Source organism: Suricata suricatta, chromosome 1, assembly GCF_006229205.1.
Source record: "Suricata suricatta isolate VVHF042 chromosome 1, meerkat_22Aug2017_6uvM2_HiC, whole genome shotgun sequence".
Taxonomy (NCBI): Eukaryota; Metazoa; Chordata; class Mammalia; order Carnivora; family Herpestidae; genus Suricata; species Suricata suricatta.
Window position 1 is genome coordinate 39,520,466 of NC_043700.1, and position 10,246 is coordinate 39,530,711.

Sequence of the window (10,246 nt, forward strand, 5' to 3'; positions counted from 1 at the left end):
CAGATTCCTGACTCTGGATGCTAGAAAGGACCTAAAGTGCTTGAAGAGTTTAACCTGGTCCTTTAGGGAGTGTGGCTTTTGGGATTTGGAGTTGTCTGTGTACATCTGAGGGTGTCTGGGAGTGTTCAGTGGCATAGTCTGACTATTGGGATCTGTGTGCACAACATGGGAATTCTGTGACCATTCCTGATGTGTCTCCACATGTCCTGAGTTAATTTTCTCTCAGTATCACTAGATGTGTCTGGTTGGGAAATTTTTACTTCTGTGTCATCTCTGCCCTGATTTCTCAACTTCCCTGCTTCTTCTTCTGGGGAGTATTCCTGTCGTGAACCTGAAGCCTTACACCTTGCAAAGAAGCCTCTGGTGAACATCAGGCAATCTCTCTGCTCTCATGGAGTTTCCCCCACTAGCCTGGAAAGTGTGATAATTAACCTCTTTCCAAAGCCCAAAGATCCTGAAGGATGACCAATGGATTCCCCTATGACCTCTGTGATACCTCCTGGTAAGGGTACTCTGAAGTGCTACCCAAAGATGCTGGTACTTGAGGGTTACTCTAGCTTTGCTCCTGTCCCTCCTTGCCCATCATGTTCCCGTTATGCTAAATGGCTCATGGTTCCCCAACTTGCCATCCTTGCCACTCACTGTTTTTCACAGACTCTTTCCTCTGTCAGGCATGACACCCCCACTCCCAACCTTGACTTCATCGCAGGGAAAGGTAGACAAGCACCTCTGCCTCCTACTGCCTTCCTTAGCTGTATCATAAGGAAGAAATGCCAGTCCTACTCCCTGCTAGAAAATCAAACCCAAGACCACAATTATCCATTACCTAAACTTTAGGGGAGGGAGAGGGTTGGGCATACCACAGCTTCTACTGGGGGGCTTGGAGAAGAAGCTGAGATCTGGGTAGGAGGAGGGGACTTCCAGCTGAGGGCTCTTACACAATCCCTGGTGACATTTCCTATGCTGTGTCCCTTAAATATTTTGATCTGGTATAGCACACTGGGTGTCCCCAGAGGCACAATAACCATGTCTACCTCATTCATCCCATATCTCTAAGGAGTAAATGAATAATGCAAGTAGAGCACCTAGACTCAGCACCTAGCTTACTGTAAGCACTTAATAACTGTCAGCTATCATAATCTGATATTCCAAATCCTATTTATCATTCAAGGCCCACTTCAAGTGTTGCCTCCTCTGTCAAGCTTCCCACATAAAATTGAGACATATCAAATCTCTAGATCCTCTTAGGCAATGGATCACTAAAAAACAGCTTCACCACAAACTCTGTTAGAAATGCATGTTCTCAGGCCACCCGATTCTAGATTTCTGGGGCCATACAATCTGTGTTTTAACAGACTTCCAGAGGAAATAAAGTTTGACAACCACTATTGTGGTATTTTCTTTGTATTCTAGCATTGTACTAATCATAGCCTGACATGAATTTTCACTGTAAGTTCCTTGAGCGTAGGGACACCACAAACTTTGTTAGAAATGCATGTTCTCAGGCCACCCGATTCTAGATTTCTGGGGCCATACAATCTGTGTTTTAACAGACTTCCAGAGGAAATAAAGTTTGACAACCACTATTGTGGTATTTTCTTTGTATTCTAGCATTGTACTAATCATAGCCTGACATGAATTTTCACTGTAAGTTCCTTGAGCGTAGGGACCTTGTTTTATATTCTGAGGAAACGCTGGGTAAGTCATTCTGAATCTGACTTAGGTGAGCACTTTCGTTAGACTTCATCTGAGTAATTTCTAATCTCCCATTCTTCCCTGATCCTGTCTCTTGATTCCCTGAACCATCCCATATACCCAAGGCCCTGAGGAAAATCTTACCTGCCTACAGTAAAAGAAGACCATCTTCCTTCCTTCACTCCTGCATCCCTTCTTTCCTCCCTCTCATACTTCCATCTTCCCAAGTACCCACTTTGGGCTCATGAAATTGGCAGTGAGTGTAGAGTAATGGTAGAGGGTACTTCTGGAGTGCCAGAAAACTCCAGATATTAAAAAATGTTTGGATCAGGGGTATGAAATATTGTCTCTGCCCCAGTAAAATTGCAAAGACTAAAAACCTTCTAGAAGCTTCTCAGGTGGAGCTGATCTCTCAAAAGGCAGAACCAGGGCAAAGAAGTCTGGCCCAAACCCTCTTGAACACAGAGTCCTTCAAGGACACCCCTGAGTAGCCTGCTCACACTGTGACCCACTGCATTATAGCCAAGTGGAAGAAAGAATAGAGTACGAGAACTCCCTTTAATAACTTCCCCATTCTGCTGTACTGACTATGGGGCTCCCTCTCTCTGCCCTGTGGGTGGTATAACTAGAAGATACAGTGATTGTGGCCAATGAGATACATATGTTGCATAAACATGTTATTTAGTCAACCTGGCTCTCTGTGTCCAACTAAAGCCAAAGATTTCCAAACATAAGCTTTCCCAGGGAACACAGAAACTGTGAACACAATACAGGCTATAGTAGGGAGATCATATAATTTGGACACTTTTAAGAATGAAAGGAGACACTAGTATCAATTACATCAGAAGACCAGACATAAACTGAGGCATATGGTCACCTTATGTATCAGTCATTATTTCTTCCGGGCCAGGCCATGGATGAAGATGTCAGGAAGGGAGTTTTCGCATCTCTTGGCTCCCATCCTGCCCTCTCAGCCACTTAGTGTTCTGTTGACTATAAGAAACAAGGAACAAGAAGCAATTAGGAAGTAGTAAGTCCAGCTAAATGGACCACTTTCCAGGTGCTTTTTCTATAGTGATACACAGAGTGCTATGAGACCTTATACCTCAATCATCTTTGCATCAGGTACTTATTTCATCTGTGCTGACCACACCCTAGACAGGTATTGGTAAGCAGAATTCCAGGTGTCACAGCTAGAAAAACTGATTCTAGAAACCAGGACTTGGGTTCAAAGGCCAGAGATCATCTATTGCCTCACACAGCCTAGTCATGTGGCAAGCAAGGTGAAAACAGGATTGAAATGCCTGGGGAGGTAGGCACAGTTATGTATCACCTCCCAGTACACATACCAGCAGTCACTTTGACAGATATAGAGATCTGTCACTGTTGGGGTGAGCTGCTGGAGTATCTGTGCCTTTGTCTGATATTCACAAGTCTTTGGTGAGCATTTACTATGTGCAGTCACTATCAGAGCTCTGTAGACACAGCAGTGAACAGAATGGAGTCAGCTGCTGTAGACATGTAATAACAGATCTAGCTTACATTCAATGTTCTGTCCACTCTAACCTCAACCTGCCTTCTCACTTAACCTCCTGCTATCTCAAGCTTTGCCAGTGAAACACTCTTTCCAACTGGTCCCAGAACTCAGAGTCATGGACACTCAGCGTTACATCTGACATCTAGAACGGCCTACTTGCTAGCATCCCTGACTGCTCCCAGAGGCCCATCTAGTGGGCCCTTCTCCATGCCTTTGCTTGTGCTGCACTCTCTCATCTGAGGCACAGTGCCTTCCCCTCTCCTGGATCTTCCGCTCCCTGCCTTCTGCTCAACACTGTGTATTCCTAAGTAGTGCTTTTGTCATTTAAATGGATGATAAACTCCTTCTGAGCCCAGATGTCCATACCAAAGAATCAATATCTCATAGAAAGCTTGGGCTTTTACTGCTGCCTTTTGTATTTATCAAGTCACATCTATTCAAACCTCTCCACTGTGGAAGCTCTGTACCACCTCTGCATCTTACTCCCTACAGTACAGAGGTAAGTAGAAGCACTGGGATCAAACTCCCTCAACTCCCTGAACTCATAAACTTACCTGGAGTTGAAGTGATTCCTGCCTGTTTTGTACCTGTTGCAATGGAATGTCTTCACATCAGGCTAATCACTCTTCTAGCCATGGCATGATTCCATCAATCCCAACCTTCTCAGAGGTCTGGCACTAAGAATTATGTTTTATTCCTTCTATTTCTCCAAGTTCTGGCTTTCTATTTTTCTGTAATTTTTTAAAAAGTTTATTTGAGAGAGACAGAGACAGCATGAGTGGGAGGGACAGAGAGAGGGGAAGAGAGAGAAAATCCCAAGAAAGCTCCATCTTGCCATAGCAGAGCCCTCCACAGGGCTCGAACTCATGAAACCATGAGATCATGATCTGAGCTGAAACCTAGAGTTGGATGCTTAACAGACTGAGCCACCCAGGTGCCTCATGGGTTTCTATCATTCTCTCACATGAGCACTTAAACATGCGCAGGTCTGCCATTTGAAAAGCAGCACACCAGCTCCTGAACTCCATTTCTCCTGCTACCTAGAAATCACTTCCTTTCCTCCTACTCACAGACAAGCTTCTTGAAAGAGGCCATACTTACTATTGCCAATTGTTCATTTCCCACTTATCCTCTGTCTACAGAAGCCTGGCTTTCTGTCTTTGATAATCCACTAGAAATGTTCTCCAGGGATGTTAAAAAATCCAACTGACACTTTTTAATAGTTACAAACTTGACCTCTTAGTCACTCCATGTTTATTTGTTCTTTTTTTCTCACTTTGTTCTTTTTGAGACACACTTTCCTTGGCTTATATGACACTATGATCTCTTGGCTTTCCTCCTATCCTCTTGGCCTTCCTCTCTGTCACCTTCCCCTCTTTCAACCTGAAAAGTTGGTGTTCTTTAGGGCTCCATCTTGGACCCTTCTTCTGCTCCTGGTTGGCCCATACTTTCCCATGGCTGTATGACTGGATCCAGGTCCATAGCCAAACCTCTCTCCTGAGCTCCTAACTGAACATCCAACTGCGTGCTGGCCATCTTTACTGGGATGGGCCACCACATCTCAAAATCAACATACCTGAAATGGAATTCACCATTCTCTTTTCCTTGCCATTACCCACCTTCCCCCAGCATGTCTCTCCTTCTAGGTTCTTGGTCTTGGAGAATAGCACAACTGTGACCAAGCCGGAAATCTGATTCCAAGAAACCTGACCAAGCTCAGAACCCTTTATCCTTCTTCTCACCCTGATACCTGACCACTCTCTAAGACCTGTCCTATTACTGATTTTCCTAAAAAAATACCATTTCCTTCTGAGTCCACTGCCACTGTCTTATGATGTATGTTTCTATGATACTTCCCTTGGGATATCAATGGGCCTGTTATTTGCTCTTTCCCAACCATCCCAAAGCTTCTCTGTTGCCCAAATAATAAAATTAAAATTTCCTAACATGGCAAAGAAGACTGCCATGATTAGAACTAGTCATCATTGTATCTCCATATTATATGACACCAATGCCTTCCTTCACCTTACCCTTCCCTCCATCCATTTTGACTGACTTGAGTTCTGTAAATGTGTAGTATTCTTCCACTGATCCACTTCCCAGGTTTTCCCATGCTGCTCCATAGGCCTAAATTCCTGACACTTAGCTGAAACAGGGCTTCCACTAGGAGGATTTCCTATGTCTTCAATATACCCTCTGCTTAGTCTTTTAACAGCGTTAATCACACTGCAGTGCAGGTCCTTTGTTGTCATACACCTTTCTCAACAGATTACAAGACTGTTTTATACACTGTTCTCCCAGACCAGAGCTCAATAAATGTTTGTTGAATAGATAGATAAATATGTGTTTAAAATCATATTCTAGAAAAATAAATACAAACTAAAAATAAAATTATATTCCATTTTATGGTGCATGGGTTCACAAGCTATGCTTTCCTAGCTAGAATACCACAAGACACTACACAGTGGACATTTATAAACTTTTTAATCCCTAACCCCCATGCCCAGGGGTCTTCTTGGACCACACTAGGTAGCCTAGAATGCATCTGTGACAATTTCGGCCCTAGTGTGCTTTAGAGAAGGCTTCTCTGTGTGGCACTTGTACCTCAGTGGCCCCCTAGTCTGGTCCAGGGCCTTGGGTGTGTTGGCATTTGTAGGCTTGTGTGTTAGACCTTACTCACATGGTAAGTGTACAGTTAAATGACCTAACCTGCTAAGGCCAAGAGTATGCATTAGATTCAACATCTTTATTGATGCTATCTTTTTCTAAGTCATCTGTATTCTGAGCTCCATTCTATAAAGAGAATCTGTGAAGAGACCCATTGTGTTGATTTGCCTGGGACTGTGCAAATTCCTGGGATAGTAGATTTCAGTATTAGAATGTGGAAAGTCCCAGAAAACCAGATGAGTTGACGGCTTTATTTATTCAGGAAATTGGGATTAGCACAAAGAAAATTGAATTAGTCCTCAGTGACACCTTGACCTGGCCCTTGGCTTCTCATTGGGTGGCTCCCTGGGCTGATGCTATAGAAAACAGAGATAGAATGGCGACATGTGTGTCTCAAATGGTTTACCACTTAGGGGTGTGATCTTGGGCTTGTGAAAGGAAGTGTCTGTATGGCCACAGTGGAGGGCAAAGCTCAAGGTCCACTCTTCAATTCCTTGCTTTCCTGCAGACCCAAGACCAAAGTGAGGAGGGAATAGGTAAAGGCCTGGGCAAAAGGAGGGGATCTAAAAGGATCTGAGAAGGGAAGGATCCCACAAAGGATGAAGGGAAACCTGGGGGAAGGGGAAGGGAATGAAAAAGAGAGTAAGAAAAAAGGGAGAAGGAAAGTGGATAGCAGCAGGAGGAGGGGAAAGGGCCTTCACTGTGATGTAAATTAAGTGACTGGGAAGTGGGTGGGAGCTGAGTGAAGAAGGGGGGAGGGTACTTTGCAGTAACAGTAGTGAAGATGAAGGCAAAGATTGTATCATAGCTGTTGGCTATGGAGATCTAATTTCTTTTGTGCAAGTGTCACATGTCTGGTGAGCTGTTATTAACTAAGTGAAGTCAGGGTTTAGTAGCAAAGTGGTGTGTGGTTGAATGCACCTTAGCATGGTAGAAGAAATCATGGGAGCATATTTTAATAGGAATAACAGTATTTAAAACTATTAGCCACTTACCCCTAACGCCATTACCACCACCACACACAAAAAAAGTGTAAAATACCTGCCGGTTATCAAGAAATAATATAATCCTGGGATAGATTTGTTCTGTTTTATGCATTTTAACATATAATGCCTTGAAGAAGGAATGAAGGATTGTTAAAAGTGTGCCCAGGATTGGATATCAGGATTGGAAGTAAGTATATAAAGCTGGTATTAATTTTAATGGAACAAAGCAAAAGAATGGGGCTTTTAACTGCGGATATTTATTCTAAAGGTTCTATCTCAGGAGGGTTTTCCCTTAGACAGTTGAAGGGAGAAGGAGAGAGTAGCAGAAAACTCCTGCAACCCAGGTGGGAAAACTATCCTAAAAGCACACTTTTCTCTGTTTCTACCTATCTCTGTTTCTACAGAGACAAGAATCTTGTGCAAGATCCAAAACAACAGTATTTATCAGCATCTTGGAAATTTCCCAGGGGGAAATGGTCTATTACCAATTCTGGCTTGGTGCAAAGTTAGGACTGGAGGGAAGTGGGCAATAGGAAAATGTGTGTGAAAGCTCCTCTATGCAACCAGGAGTGTCTTGGGGTGCATTGGGAAAGAATGGTAGAAATAACACTATCAGCTGTGAGTCCCTTGGAATATCTCACTCACTGCTCTATCATTTAGCACAATGCCTGGTACACAGTTGGAGCTCAATAAATGCTCACTGAATGAACTTTCTGATTTCAATTTCTTCTAGCTCAAATAGATCTTCCACACTGAAGCAACTGGAAGTTAGTTACCTTGCTAAAACACAGACCTGATCAGTTCATGTTGAAGTCCTTTTCACCTTCTCCCTTTTGAAAAATTTCCTTAATTTCCTTCCTCAGAGAAAAAAAGCATTTTCATTCTTGACTCTACATGACCCAAGTCCCAGGCCCCCTTTCCAAATCTGTTCCCCACTTCACCGTCCACTGGTTCCTCACCGTTTCCTCCAATACTACTCAGTACATAATACCCTTAGAGCTTTGCTTGCTCAGGCTGTTGGCTCCATTTAGAATTTCTTTTACCAACTGGTCCCTATGACCCAAACCTGTGATAATCCACTCTTCAAGGTCCCACTCAAATGTCACTTCCTACTTGAAGCCTTCCTGTTCTTCTTGCTTCTTTACCTGTGATTTCACAAGAGAGGGCCTGAAGCTATGGCAGCACTGATCTCATGTTACCTCTCAAGTCACTTGTTATTTACCTGTCTATCACCCCAGTAGGCTCTGGGGTTCTTGAAGACTCACATTTTGATTTTTCTATACATATTCAGCTAAACGACTGTTAAATGAAGGAGGCAAGTAAGACAGAGAGACTCAAAAATGTTGGAAGAAGGAATGTTAGGGGAATGATGTTAGGAAAATATAAAATGACAGATACCGAGCTGTTTGCCTTAGAAATTGCTGCAATCAGCATTGAGTCTTTTCCCCCAGCCAGCTTCCATCACAGAGTATAACTGCTACTGACCACAGGAGGAGAGCAAAGGGCCTTTGGCCAAGGAAAATGTCCTCATCTCTTTAGGCAAGCCCCACTCCACCACATGTCATCAGAGTAGAGATGAGGTAGAAGTCCCCTACTTTTCTTAGTCCTCTCTAGAATTTCCAGGAATTGGCACTTATCTTCTCACACATCCCACAGTAAGAGTGTGCCCTTCTTCCTGCTTTAATCTGCCCAGTAATGGTGCTAATTGAAGGGACTTCAGCTCCTTTGGTAGCCTTGTTTTGTCAGGTATAATTTTCTGGATGTGGATACTGTTCCTGCTGGCATCCTTCCTTTGGAGTTCAGTTGTCACTCAGGCCTCATGAAAGGCCTCTTTCAACTCAATTACTCACTGTACCTCATTGTCCCTATCCATTCATTAACATTCTCTGGGATAATTCCTTTCACTGCCACATGCATAGAGGCACGTGCACATGTGTTCAGACCTCACTTCCCATTAGCAGTGAAGACACTTGAAATAAGGGAACAGTACTGCCTGAATGTGAGACTGCCCTCCCCCTCTGCTAGCTGGGGAGTCTACTGTGCTAATGTTATTTCAGGAAGTACCAGGAGAATTGGCAGCCTCTGCAGGGCAGGCAGGGAGGAAGGGTTGAGGGTGTTACTGGCAGCTCCCTTCTCTAAAACACCATCAGCTACATCACTCCAGACAGATACTGCTCCATCCCCCTTTCACCATCCCCATTCCTTCCAGAGCCAGCTAGTTCTAGAGATCTAGTCTCTGCCTTCCTCTTAGATATTAGCCTGGCATTCAAGGTTCTCCAGAAGATGGCTCTCAAGCATCTTCCACCGGTCTTATCTGTTATGTCCTCCTTGAATTCTACTCCAACCAAGCAGGTCTGGTCCTATGATCTTTAGCTCATGCTTTGCTTATATATTTTCCCTAATCACTGCTTAGGGGCCAAGTGGTTGCAATGGCATGGAGAACTGTTATTCTACCACAGCAACTCAGCAAAAATGGTGCCTTTTCTACATTTTTTAAGCTAATGGTTAACAAGATGGTTGTTAGGACTATGAAGAAAATCATTAGAGGAAGAAGAGCAAAAGTAAGACCATGAAGTGAGAGATACAAGAGAAAAGAGCTAGTGGAATGGTGTTGCTTTCATTATGGTCCATCACCTATCTACCAAAATATAGTCTCCACTCTCCCCATCCTGGCCCAAGAAGCAGGCTCATTTCTCCCTGATGTTAGGATCCCAATTCTCCTCTTAGTACTGAAATCTCAATACCAGGCCTTCCAGGACCTAACCTAGCCCTGCCTTTCAATGATGGAGGCCCATGGACTTCTTGGCAGTATGCTCAATTGCCACTCAAAAGGTCTCTGCATGTGCATGTACCATACCTACTCAGTTGAGATCTGAGATTTCTAGAGGGAAGAGGCAGAGGCTTATACCTCTGTAACTCCGTAGAGCACCCTGAGGTAAAAGTCTGCACCTTAGCAGCTGCTCCCTGAGCTTACTGGGCTTCTTTCTGGTTAGGCAGATGCAAATTGCTTGCCTAGTCAGAGACAGTGACACTTGTTCTCTCCCAGGAAAGATAGGACCTGGTAGGCGGTTGCTTTTGAAAGGGGCATTTTGTAACCAAAAGAACACAGGCTTTCAGGTCAGATCGATGTGGACTACAACAGAACTCCAACACTGACTAGCTGTAAGAGCCTTGGGGAAGCTACTTCACTACTCTGAACCCCAGTTTTCTTTTTGCATTTGTAAATTGCAGTTGGGCTTCTCAGCCTTGGTGTTATTGACAAATTGGATTAGACAATTCTTTATTGTAAGACACTGTCTCCTCCCCCTCCCCATATATATATATCTGATGCCAATTACACCCACTCTCTGCCCCCCCCCCC

At 43.8% G+C, this 10,246-nt stretch overlaps 1 protein-coding gene across 4 annotated transcripts in view; it reads right to left on the minus strand.

Annotated features, from left to right (window-relative positions):
* Nucleotides 1-10,246, minus strand: part of LZTS1 (leucine zipper tumor suppressor 1) — a 52,004-nt gene that overhangs the window by 23,382 nt on the left and 18,376 nt on the right. For 3 of the 4 annotated variants that reach the window (XM_029936952.1, XM_029936975.1, XM_029936960.1), the window contains exon 2: nt 2,573-2,688. The exons of the other annotated variant lie outside the window; for it this stretch is intronic. The gene's annotated coding sequence lies outside the window, so the exon portion shown is untranslated. The remainder of the gene's footprint in view (nt 1-2,572; nt 2,689-10,246) is intronic. 4 annotated transcript variants of the gene reach the window in all.